This window comes from Callithrix jacchus, chromosome 10 (assembly GCF_049354715.1).
Source record: "Callithrix jacchus isolate 240 chromosome 10, calJac240_pri, whole genome shotgun sequence".
NCBI lineage: Eukaryota > Metazoa > Chordata > Mammalia > Primates > Cebidae > Callithrix > Callithrix jacchus.
In genome coordinates this window covers 18,895,872-18,909,762 of record NC_133511.1, presented here as the reverse complement: position 1 = coordinate 18,909,762, position 13,891 = coordinate 18,895,872, and the positions used below count along the sequence as shown (strand labels likewise).

Genomic DNA, 13,891 nt, shown 5'->3' with positions numbered 1-13,891 from the left:
CAGCCTGGGCAACAACTACGAGCTTACCCAGGCACAGCAATTGGGCAAGAGAAAGAAAAGGTATCCAAATTTGAAGAAGAAGTCAAACTATCTCTGTTTTACCAATAATTATGATCATAAACCTAAACAACAACAAAAAAAAAAAAAAAACACTAAAGACTCTTCCAAAAGACACCTATGATAAGTGAATTCCATTAAGTCTCAGGTTATATACCACAAGTCAGTAGCACTGCTATACACCAACAATGAGCAACCTGAGAATCAAATCAAGAACTCAATCCCTTTTACGAGAGCTGAAAGAAAACAACACAAAAAAACCTAGGGATATATTTAACCAAGGAGGAAATACTGCTTAAAGTAATCACAGAATACACAAACAAGTGGAAACACATCCTGTGCTCAGGGATTGGAAGACTCAACATCGTGAAAATGACCATACTGCCCAAAGCAATCTACAGATTCAATCCAATTCTTAACAAAACATGTACATCAGTGTTCCCAGAATTAAAAGCAACAATCCTAAAATTCATATATAACCAAGAAAGAGCCTGAAAAGCCAAAGCAATCATAAACAAAAAGAACAAATCTAAAGGTATCACATTACCCAACATCAAATTATACTATAAGGCTACAGTAATCAAAAGAGTATGGTACAGGTATAAAAGACGATACACAGAACAATTGAATGGTTTGGATCTGTTCCCACCTAAATCTCATGTTGAAATGTAATCCTCAATGCTGGAGATGGGCCCTGGTGGGAGATGACTGGATCATGAGGATGGAGTTCTCATGAATGGTTTAGCACCATCCCCGCTTGGTACTATGTACAGTGATAGAGTTCTCAGGAGATCTGGTCCTTTGAAAGCGTGTAGCACCTCCTCCCTTACTCTTCCTCCTGCTCAGGCCATATGAGGTTCCTGCTCTTCCTTCACCTTCCGCCAAGATTGCCAGTTTCCTGAGGCACCCCAGAAGCAGAAGCCACTATGCTTCCTGTACAGCCTGCAGAACCATGAGCACGTTAAACCTCTTTCTTTATAAATTATAGTCTCAAGTATTTCTTTCTTTCTTTCTTTTTTGAGACAGAGTCTTGCTCTGTCCCCCAGGCTGGAGTACAGTGATGAAATCTTGGCTCACTGCAACCTCTGCCTCTTAGGTTCAAGCAGTTCTCCTGCCTCAGCCTCCCAAGTAGCTAGGATTACTGAGAATCAAATCAAGTGCACACCACCACACCCAGCAAATTTTTTATAGAAACTGTTTTTGGTATTTTTGGTAGAGACTAGGTTTCACCATGTTGGCTAGGCTGCTCTCAAACTCCTGACTTCAAATGATCTACCCACCTCAGCCTTCGAAAGACGGATTACAAGTGTGAGCCATGCACTGGGCCACAAGTATTTCTTTATAGCAGTTCAAGAATGGACTAATATACCAAGGGAACAGAACAGACAACCCAGAAATAAAGCCACATATTGATAGCCAATTGATCTTTGACAAAGCATACAAAAACATGAAGGAAAGGACACACTCTATTTAATAAACGGTGCTGGGAAAACTGAATAGCCACAAGTAGAAGAATGAAAATAGATCCCTATCTTTTACCACATAGAAAAGTCAACTCAAGACTTAAATCTAAGACCTGAAACCACAAAAATTCTAGAAGAAAACCTAGGAAAAATTCTTCTGGACATTGACCTAGGCAAAGCATTTATAACTAAAACCCCAAAAGCAAATGCAACATAAAAATAAGTAAATGGGACCCACAGAATGAAAGAAAATATGTGCAAGCAATGCATCCAACAAAGGACTAATACCAGAATCTACAAGAAACTCAAACCAGCAAAGAAAAAAATAAAAATAATAATCCCATCAAAAAGTGGGCAAATAACATGAACAGACATTTCTTTAAAGAAGATATCCAAATGGCCGCAAACATATGAAAAAATGATCAACATCACCAATCATCAGGAAAATGCAAATTAAAATCACAATGAGTTACTCCAGCCAGAATGGCCATTATTTAAAAAATCAAAAAAACAATAGATGCTGATATGTACATAGTGAAAGGGAATGCTTCATTCATTTATTTGGAAAGGGAATGCCTATACACTGCTGGTAGTGAAGAAAATCAGCACCTCTGTGGAAAGCAGTATGGAGATTTCTCAAAGAACTAAATGTAGATCTACCAATTTAATCCAGCAATCCCACCACTTGGTATCTACCCAAAGGAAAAGAAGTCATTATATCAAAAAGACCTGCACTTATATGTTAATTGCAGCACAATGCACAACTGCAAGATAGGGAACCAACCTAAGTGCCTGCCAACCAATGAGTGGATAAAGAAAATGTGATACACTAATATATACACCATGGAATACTACCCAGCCATAGAAAATAATGAAAGAATGTCTTCTACAGCAACTTGGATGGAGCTGGAGGCCATTATTCTAAGTGAAGTAACTCAGTAATAGAAACCAAATACCATAGGTTCTCACTTATAAGTGGGAGCTAAGCTGTGGGTACATAAAGGCATATAGACTGGTATAAGGGACTTTAAAGACTCAGAAGGGGGGAGGTAGGAAGGCAGTGAGGGATTAAAAAAACTACAGACTGGGTACAATGTACAATACTCAGGTGATGGGTGCACCAAAATTTCAGACTTCACTGTACAATTCATCCATATAATCAAAACCCACCTGTACCCCTAAAGTTACTGAAATTTTTAAAAAGGGAAATCTAGGCCAGGCGTGGTGGCTCACACTTATAATCCCGCACTTTGGGAGGCCAAGGCGGTTGGACCAACTGAGGTCAGGAGTTCCAGACCAGTCTGGCCAACATGTTGAAACCTCATCTCTTTAAAAAAGAGAAAAATCTAAAAAAGATGAACATCAACTTAAATCATGATAAATCAGTAAAAATCTTCAGAATATACAAATACAGCTAGGCACAGTGGCTCCCACCTGTAATCTCAGCACTTTGGAGACCTAGGTGGGTGGATCACCTGAGGTCAGGCAAGACCTGCCTGGCCAATGTGGTGAAACCCTGTCTCTACTAAAAATATAAAAATTAGCTGGACATAGTGGCAAGTGCCTGTAATCCCAGCTACTTGGGAGGCTGAGGCAGGAGAATCACCTCCCAGGAGGTAGAGGCTGCAGTGAGTCGAGATTGTGCCACTGCACTCCAGCCTGGGCGACATAGCAAGATTTTGCCTTTAAAAAAAAAAAAAAAAAATGTACAAATAGTATCCAGTAGAATAGAGACTTAAAATATAGATAATACTGCACAAACAACAAAGTGCAATGACTATTTCAATAACGTTTATTAATTTATTCACTCCATAAATACTGAGTGCCTACTAGATGGCAGGCATTGTTTTTAAATGTATCAGCCAGATGTAGTGGCTCATGCCTGTAATCCCAACACTTTGGGAGGCCAAGGCAGGAGGAGTGATTGAGCCCAGGAGTTCAAGACCAGCCTGGGCAACAGAGTAAAACCCTGTCTCTATTTTTTTTTTTTTTTGTAAGTATAAATTAAGGGGAAATGAACTGTTTTAAATCCTGAATATAACAATAACCATTAAATAGAATAGGTATCAAAATCCATTTTCCATCACTCACATATAGACATACATTCATATGTGCTGAAGTAAACATTAAGCTATGACTGTATTACAGAATTCTGCTAAATGTACCCTGTAAAAGCAAATTCTTATCTTCAAACTGTTCACAAATATATGAAGAGAAATAACTCATTTTTATTACTTCCATAATGAGTCAAAGACCATGAAAAAATTTCTATGTACTAGCTTGACTTACCAATATAGATGGAAAAAGTCCTAAATGATTACTAGAATCCAGTGAAATTATAAAATATGTATTTTTATAATTATAAAGATATAATTACCGACTAGAATTTATCCAAGGATGGTTTAACTTTGCAAATTGATGAACAATTCACTGCAGTAAGATAATACAGGGAAAAAGAATATAATCATCTCATAGTGCCAACAGCTTCTTACTCCCATCTCAGTCAAGATGTTACCTTAGTCCAAGCCACCACGATCTCACCCGGATTACCAAACTTGGCTAACTGATCTTTTGGTTCTTTCTGGATTGCTTAGCAAAGAGCTAATTAGGACCCGGGCCTCCTGGCTCCTCCCTCCCTCTGGCCAGAGGAATTTCTCCAAGCACCTTCCTGAAGCCCCACACAGTCTCTAGGTACCAGGGTTCTAGCTCCCAGCAACTACTGTAAACAGTCAGTACCCAAACTCACACCTTTTAACCTCACTTATCACACTCAATCCCATAAAGAAGGTTAGGGAAAGGCAGGCAGAATCCTTTCCTGGGGCCCAGTCTAATGGTACATCCACCTGTGCCCCAATCCAAGCATGCCACTCCACGAAACACCAAGAGAATAGGAGACCTATATACCTGCTCCTCCTCCCGCCCATGAATTCCAATCTAAATGATGTCAATGATGCTCACTGTGAGTCTACTGAGAACAAGTTCTTAAAAACTACTTGAAGCCGGGCATGGTGGCTCATATTTGTAATCCTAGCACTTTGAGAGTCTGAGGTAGGAGGATCACCTGAGGTCAGGAGTTTGAGACCAGCCTGACCAACATAGCAAAACCCCATCCCTACTAAAAATACAAAAATTAGCTGGGCATGGTGGTGCATGCCTGTAATCCCAGCTCCTCAGGAGGCTACAGCAGAAGAATCACTTGAACCTGGGAGACAGAGGTTGCCGTGAACCAAGATCGCACCACTGCATTCCAGCCTGTAAACAGTGGAAGATTCCATCTCAAAAAAAAAAAAAAGAAAGAAAAGAAAAATACTCGCAATATAACAAGGTTTTGGTCAACAATGAACCACATATACAACAGCGGTCCTGTAAGATTATAATACCATATTTTTACTGCACCTTTTCTATGTTTATATATGTTAAGATATATACTTACTATTATGTTACAAATGTCTAGAGTACTCAGTACAGTAATGTGCTGTACAGGTTGGTAGCCTACCAGCAACAAGCTCTACCATATAGCCTGGTGTGTGGGAGACTCTACCATCTAGGTTTCTGTAAGTACATTCTAGGACGTTCACACAACTAAATCAGGCAGTGATGCATTTCTCAGAATGCATCCTGTCGTTAACAATGCATGGTTAAAAAAAATAAAAAATTGAAAAAATTTTTTAAAAGTGTATGGTTGTACTTACATAAAAGAAAATTTCAGTGTCTTTAAGTTGTAACTTTTTTAAAAAAAATATTGCAGTGAAACAGTGCAAAATTTACAATTTTAAGCATTTTTAAGTATATAATTCAGTGAACATGACTTTCCTTTTTTATAGAGACGAGGTTTTGCTCTGTTGCACAGGCTAGTCTCAAACTCCTGGTCTCAAGCTATCTTTTTGCCTCAATCTCCAAAAGTGCTGGGATTACAGGTGTGAGACACCAAGACCAGCCGACTTTTGTTAACACTTTCTCCTCTCTATAATTTTTCATTAATCAGTGTATGTCCCCCCAACCCCTGCTTTACTTATTTTTTTTTTGGAGTCAAGATCTCCCTCTGTTGACTAGGTTGGACTCAAACTCCTGGTCTCAAGTGATCTTCTCCCCTAAATTTCCAAAAGTGCTGGGATTACTTACAGACATGAGGCAACAAGACTGGCTGAGGGTTTTTGTTTTTTAGGTAGGGTCTCACTGTTGCCCAGGCTAGATTGCAGTGGCACAATCACAGCTCACTGTACCCTCAACCTCCCACATTCAAGCAATCCTCCCGCCTCAGCCTCCAGAGTAGCTTGGGCCACAGGTATGCACTACCACACACAGATAATTTTATTATTATTATTAAGACAGAGTTTTGCTCTTGCTGCCCAGACTGGAGTGCAATGGTACAATCTTGGTTCACTGCAACCTCCACCTCCCGGCTTCAAGCAATTCTCCTGCCTCAGCCTCCTGAGTAGCTGAGATTACAGGCATGCGCCACGACACCCAGCTAATTTTGTATTTCTCATAGAGATGGGGTTTGACCATGTTGGCCAGGCTGGTCTTAAACTTCTGACCTCAGGTGATCTACCCGCCTTGGCCTCCCAAAGTACTGGGATTACAGGCTGAGACACCACACCCAGTCTCAATCTAGTAATTTTAAGACTATCTAATATTCAGTCCTATATAGGCCTAAGAAAGCCTGCACAATGGTTCACGTCAAGAGCACTTAGTTTGCTATTTAACAGAAAGCACAATGGTAGAGTTTCTTTCCTAAGTGGCTTTTTAATCATGCTCAATGAATAGGAGGAAAGGAATCACTATTATCTGGTTCAACTTTACAAAGAAAATATTCAACTATTTTAAATGTAAATACCCTGATAAAAATACCATAAATATATGGAAACAAGTTAAGAAACACTAACTCTAAATACTTAAACTTGGATTTCAACCATCTAGAGATATTTGACACTCAGCTGGATGAGTGCTCTGCATGCAAATGGAGTAGGGGGAGGGTTTACGCAGAGAGAAAAGAAAAATGCTAACAAAAGGGTTTTTTTTCCCATTTCTTTAACAAATTTAAAACACAGGATTTAAGCTTTCTGAAGAAACTGTATTAAGGTCGACACACAACAAATAAAAGTTAAAAAAAATAAGTTGCCAGGATTGAAGTTCACGGTCCTGCTAACATTTTCACACTACTAGGTATCTGTAGCAGGCATTGCTGGCTTTGTATACTAAAGCCTGGCAGGAAAGACATTCTTGTAGCCAGTTTTGAGGCTTGTTCTTTAAGATGTCCTAATTTAAATGCAGTTGTAGACTTCACAAGTATTATGGTTTTAGCGCAAGTCTTTGTTGGCAATATTAGAGCAAAGTGATTGGAAAAAGCTTCTGCACTTTCTACTTGATAGTCACAGCCTACTTCTCTATAATACCCTAGTTTTACAAGTTATTACTAATCCTTAGGGGTAGGTGCAGGAGAGTTTCTTTATAATTCCTCTATCTGCATAATCTAGCCTATGTTCCATCAGAAATTTTGGGAGTGAAATTCTCTTATGTGAGCATATAATTCTGCTCTAAATCACACTATTGAACAGTTTTGTGTCCAAAAGCCATAGTTATTAGGTTATTAAAACATGTTTTAACTTCTCTAAGTTTATATAGTTTACTTTTTTGGGGAAGGGGGAGACAAAGTCTCGCTGTCTCTGGCTGGAGTGCAATGGCATGATCTTGGCTCACTGCCACCTCCACCTCCCAGGTTCAAGCAATTCTCCTGCCTCAACCTCCCGAGTAGCCAGGATTTCAGGTGCCTGCCACCATGCCTGGCTAATTTTTGTATTTTTAGTAGAGACGGAGTTTTACCATCTTGGCCAGGATGGTCTTGAACTCATGACCTCATGATCCACCCGCTTGACCTCCCAAAGTGCTGGGATTACAGGCGTGAGCCACCGTGCCCAGCCTGTAGTTTACTATTTTATATGATGTTTGAAGTGTGACCTCCAAAGAATCACTTCTGTAATATGAAATGAAACACTCACCATTCCTTTACATTCAAACAAAACAGAACTGCTCATTAACACTTTGGAAACCTTGGGTAAAGGCAGGCTTATCTTGTCTTTTTTGGGTTGAACCACTGTGTGTTTCGAAGGAAGAGAGGCTGGTAAACGTATGTTAATCAGCCTTCCAGGTACCATGGATAGGTTGTAGCTGCTCATATGCTGTGTTGAGGGGTTTGGTGGCAACAGGTTCCAGGGTAGATAAGAAATTCTGTGGACTTGGGAAAGAGATAAGAGGATTCATAATTTGCTATCTGTACTTTCTTGGTCTAAAATGTAGAGTTTTCAACAAATATGAAATATTTTAAATTGTTTCTTCAAATATTTTAAGGTCTCTGGTACTATTACTAGTTACATGGACTTGGGTAACTTATTCTAACTCTCTGAGCCTCGGTTTCCACAACTCTAAAGAGAAAAATACTGTCCTTACATAAAGGCAAAGGCCAGGTTATTTAGCTCCTCAATGAATACAGAATGCTTGACACAGATAAAGTGCTCAACTAATTCAAATAGTGAGGTAGGAAGTGAAGGAAGAAGGATAGGTTGAGTTTTGAACATATGAGGCACACAGCAAGCACAGGATAAATATTAATTGCATCAGAATTTGGAAACACCCCAAATTAAATTTTAAACTGGACAACTTCTTTCATCCATGATGGAATTGCAAGGACTAGATTTACTCTTCCACCTGAAAGAACTAAAAACAATAGACAAAATATTTAAAATAATTTTTTTGAGACAGTGGCAGGATCTTGGCTTGCTGTAACCTTTGCCTCCCAAGTTCAAATGATTCTCCTGCCTTAGCCTCCTGAGTAGCTGGGAATACAGATGCACATCTCCACTCCCAGCTAATTTTTGTATTTTTAGTAGAGACAGGGTTTTATGTTGACCAGGCTGGTCTCAAACTCCTGGCCTCAACAGATCCACCCACCTCCAGCCTCCCAAAGTGCTGAGATTACAGGCATGAGCTGGTACGCCTGAAATAATTTTCACAAACTGAACACCAGGCAACAGAGGACAGAGACCACTGCTCCGCCCCTCCCCAAAAAAGGAAAACAAATAAGGTGAGCCCTATGATTGATCTAACTGACTGCCTGGAAAGTTCTCATGTCTCAGCACTACAAAGGGAATTCAAGAGAGAGACCACCAGGTCTGTCGTAATTCTGCCGAAGAATTTTGGGCCTGGGGAAGCTAAGGCACCTGGAGTTCACAGTGCAGAATACAAGAGAGGAGAGAGATGCATAGAGAAAGCCCAGCTTTGAAGAGCTACAGAGGGGACCTTCTAAGTAAGTCTTCAGTTAAACACTGATCAACACAGGAAAATACCTGAAGCTAGGGCAAGAATCACCTCAAAGTAGTCGAGGGAATAATCCCTAGATCTCACACAAGGACAGAAGAGGGAAAAATCACATAATTCAATGGGCATCAGGGAAAATTCACCCTAGATTAAAGGATGCTCTGATTCTGCCTAACAAGAATGAAAAGTATCAAACTATTCCATATAACGTGGCTGTGTCCCAGGACAGAGCTCAGGACTATTTATAATACAAAAGAATCCAGTATTGAACGAGGTAAAATTAATGATCTCTGGCATCCACTCAAAAATTGCCCAGCATGGGATGAAGCAGAAAAATATGACTCTTACTGAGGACAAAAATAAACACATAGAATTAAATCTATGAGTGACAAAGATGACAGAATTAGCAGACAAAAGTCAGGCACAGTGGCTCATATCTAAAATCCCGGCACTTTGGGAGGCTGAGTGAGGTAGGAGGATCACTTGAGCCCAGGAGTTTGAAGACCAGCCTGGGCAACATAATGAGGCTCTATCTGTACAAAAAAAAAATAAAAAGTCAGCCTGTATGATAGTGTGCGCCTGTATTCTCAGATACTTTGGAAGCTGAGGTGGGAGGATCGATATTTGAGCCCAGGAGGTAGAGACTGCAATGAGTCATGATCACGCCACTGCATTCGAGCCTGGGAAATAAAGGTAGACCCTGTCTCAACTTTAAAAAAATAAAAGGAACTGTACCAAAATAACAGCAATATTAGTCACTTTCCCTATAATGTGCCCACAACAATTTTTTTTTTTTTGAGACCGAGTCTTGCTCTGTCAACCGGGCTGGAGTGCAGTGGCACAATCTCAGCTCACTGAAACTGCCACTTCCTAGGTTCAAGTGATTCTCCTGCCTCAGCCTCCCAAGTAGCTGGGATTACAGGTACACACCACCATGCCCAGCTAATTTTTGTATTTTAGTAGAGATGAGGTTTCACCATGTTGGCCAGGCTGGTCTCAAACTCCTGACCTCAATTCATCTGCCCACCTTGGCCTCCCAAAGTGCTGGGATTACTGGCATGAACCACTGCGCCCAGCTGAGAATTTTGTTTTTTATGGGTAGGTAATATTCCACCGTATAGCTATAACACATTTGGTTCAGCTATTCAACTGCTGAACACTTGGGATGCTTCTGCTTTTCGGCAGTTGTAAAAACTGCTGCTATGAACATGGATGTACAAATATCTGTTCAAGTCCTTGCTTTCAATTCTTTGGGGCATATACCTAGAATAATAATTGCTGGATCATACGGTAATTCTATGTTCAGCTTTTTAAAGAACTGCCAAACTGTTTTCCACAGTGGCTCTACCATCTTACATTCCTATCAGCAATGCATGAGGGTTTTATTTTTAAAATAATATCCATCTTGGCTGGGTGTAGTGGCTCACAACTGTAATCCCAGCACTTTGAGATGCCGAGGCAGGCAGATCACCTGAGGCCAGGAGTTTGAGAACAGCCTGACCAACATGGAGAAACTCCATCTCTACTAAAAATACAAAATCAGCCAGGCGTGGTGGTGCATGCCTATAATCCCAGCTACTCGGGAGGCTGAGGCAGGAGAATCACTTAAAACTGGGAGGCAGAGGTTGCGGTGAGCCGAGATTGCACAACTGCACTCTGTCTCAATCAATCAATCAATAATAAAATAATATCCACCTAACAGGTGTGAAGTGATATGTCATTATGGTTTTCATTTGCATTTCCCTCATGATTCAATGATGTTGAGCATCCTTTCATGAGCTTAGTGGCCAGCTGTATCTCTTCTCCGAAGGAAAAAAAAAAAATCTATGCAAAATTTTTGACCATTTTTTAATTGGTGTATTTTGCTGTTGTATTGCAGTAGTTCTTTACATATTCTGGATGTTAATTCCTTATAAAATACGTAACTTGTAAATATTTTGACCCATTCTATGTATTGTCTTTTCACTCCCTTACTGTCCTTTGATGAACAAAATTCTTGATTTTCATGAAGTCTAATGTATCTATCTTCATGCTTTTGATGTCATACTTAAGAAATCATTGCCTAATCCAACTTTCATGAAAATTTTCACTTAAGTGTCTTCAAAGAATTTTATATTTTAGTTCTTAAATTTAGGTCTTTGATATATTATGAGGGTTTTTCTTTGGGGGGGGGCTCATCCTTCTCCAGGATTTTTAATATGCGACATAAGGAAAGAGTCCAACTTCACTCTTTTGAATAAGGTAATTTAGTTTTCCCAGCACCATCTGTTGAAAAGACTATCCTTTCTCCATTGAGAACCTTGTCAAAGAAAGTATCGATTGACCATATGTGTGAGGGTTTATTTCTGGGCTCATAATTCTATTCTACTGGTCTGTACGTCTACCCTTATACTAGTACCACATTATTTTGATTCTTGTAGCTTTGCAGTAAAGCTTTGAAATCAGAAGTATGAGTCTTCCAACTTTATTCTTGTTCAAGATTGTTTTAGCTATTTGAGTTCCCTTGACATTTTTTTTTTTATGACTTTTAGAATCCACTCATCAACTTCTGAAAAAAGTGCTACTGGAATTTTGATAGGTACTGCAAGGACTGTATATCAATTTGGGGAGTACTGCAATCTTAACAATTCTAAGTTATAATCCATGAACACAGAAAGTCTCACCATTTATTTGGGTTTTCTTTAGTTTCTTTCAGCAACGTTTTGCAGTTTCCAGTGCAAAAGTCTTTTGCCTCCTTAATTTTATCCTAAGTATTTTATTATTTTTCATACTACTGAAAATGGAATTGTATTCTTAATTTTATTTTTGGGTTGGTTCATTCCTCATGTATAAAAACACAATTTTTTTGTTTTTTGAGATGGACTCTTGCTCTGTCATCCAAAATGAAGCACAGTGGTGTGATCTCAACACACTACAACCTCTCCCTGCTGGGTTTCAAGAAGAGCTGGGATTACAAGCACCCGTCATCACACCCAGCTAATTTCTGTATTTTTAGGAGAGACAGGGTTTTTCCATGTTAGCAGGCTAGTCTTGAACTTCTGACCTCAAGTGATCCATCTGCCTCAACTTCCCAAAGTGCTGGGATTACAGGCGTGAGCCACCATGCCCAGTAACTGACTTCTGTATATTGATCTTGTGTCCTGCAACTTTGCGGAACTCATTTATTGGCTTTAGTGTTTTCTCAGCGGATTCCTTAGGATTCTCTACATACAGAATTATATCACATGCAAATGGAAAAGGCTATGTTTCCTATCTTTTCTTCAACACAGTACTAGAAGTTCCGGCCAGATCAATCAGGCTTCTTTTCTTTTTCTTGCCTAATTGCTCTGACTGGAGCTTCTAGTACTATGTTGATGAGATGTGGCAAAAGTAGGCTATCTTGTCTGCTTCATGATCTTAAAAGGAAAGCTTTCAGTCCTTTACCATCAAATATTAGCTGCGTTTTCACGTACAGTACAAAATATCATTTTTACTTGAAAGAATGCCGAATAGACTATGGCTACTCAGACGTGCAAAAGTGTCAGTGTGTTTCTCCAAAATGAAGTGTCCTGTCACCTGATGATAAACTGGCAGCTTTCACTGTCAGTAAAATGAAATTCAAGCTTTTAAGCAAAATTTCATTTTTCAAACTTCTATCCACAACATAAGCAACAGCCTTCCCAATACCAAACTTTTCTAATGAGATTCAATTAATGAATTTAATGTTTTATTATAATGATCTATCACTAAATGGAAAAATCTCTATAACCTAGTGAATCAATATTTTCCAAGTGACCAATGTATATTACGAAATCACGCACGAGTAAAAGAATCATTCCAAGTACAAGACAGCGTGAATACTAAAGCACTAAATGTTAACTGAAGCAGTTGCACACTGCGACTAACCTTTTAAGAAACTAATACTCAGCTGGGTGAAGTGGCTCACCTCTGTAATCCCAACACTTTAGGAGGCTGGAGTAGGCGGATCACTTGAGGTTAGGAGTTTGAGACCAGCCTCGCCAACATGGTGAAACCCCGTCTCTACTAAAAACACAAAAATTAGCCAGGTGTAGTGGCACACACTTTGTAGTCTCAGCTACTTGGGAGGCTGAGGCAGGAGAATCGCTTGAACCCAGGAGGCAGAGGTTGCAGGGAGCCGAGATTGCACCACTGCACTCCAGCCTGGGTGACAGAGCGAGACACCTTCTCAAAAAAAAAAAAAGGCCAGGGGGGTCGTTCATGCCTATAATCCCAACACTTTGGGAGGCGAAGGTGGGCGAATCATGAGTTCAGGACATCGAGACCATCTTGGCTAACACGGTGAAACCCTGTCTCTAACAAAAATACAAAAAATTAGTCGGGCATGATGACACATGCCTATAGTCCCAGCTACTCGGGAGGCTGAGGCAGGAGAATCGCTTGAACCCAGGAGGCGGACGGTGCAGTGAGCCCAGATGGAGCCGCTGCACTCCAGCCTGAGAGACAGAGTGAGACTCCATCTCAAAAAATAAATAAATAATTATAAAAAAGAAACGAACACTTGTTCGGTTTTGGTGAAGTATGGATACACCCCCCCCTTCCAACTATGTATCTGGGTGGCTGAATTTTCTTCATAAACTTCAACCAAAATATCATACTGTAACATACTGAATGCAGCAGATACAAAACTTCAGCTGATTTCTCTTAAACTATGTATTAAAGAGATTTGCAAAAAACGTGAAAGAATGCTTCTGTCTTAGTTTGTTTGGGCTGCTATTAACAAAATACCACAGACTGGTTAATTTTATAACCAGTGAGATCTCATCTCTACACCATGCCCAGCTAATTTTTGCACTTTTAGTAGAGATGGGGTTTCACCATGTTGGCCAGGCTGGTCTCCTAATTCCTGACCTGAGGTGATCCATGCGCCTTGGCCTCCCAAAGTGCTGGGATTACAGGCATGAGCCACCGCACCTGGCCCATTAAAACTTTTTATGTTGGCCGGGCGTGGTGGCTCATGCCTGTAATCCCAGCGCTTTGGGAAGTCGAGGTGGATGGATCACAAGGTCAGGACTTTGAGACCAGCCTGGTCAACATGA

The 13,891-nt window shown here is 40.1% G+C and overlaps 1 protein-coding gene across 3 annotated transcripts in view; it reads right to left on the bottom strand.

The window, feature by feature from the left end:
- Positions 1-13,891, bottom strand: part of CBL (Cbl proto-oncogene) — a 91,477-nt gene that overhangs the window by 48,660 nt on the left and 28,926 nt on the right. The gene's annotated exons all lie outside the window — the stretch shown is intronic.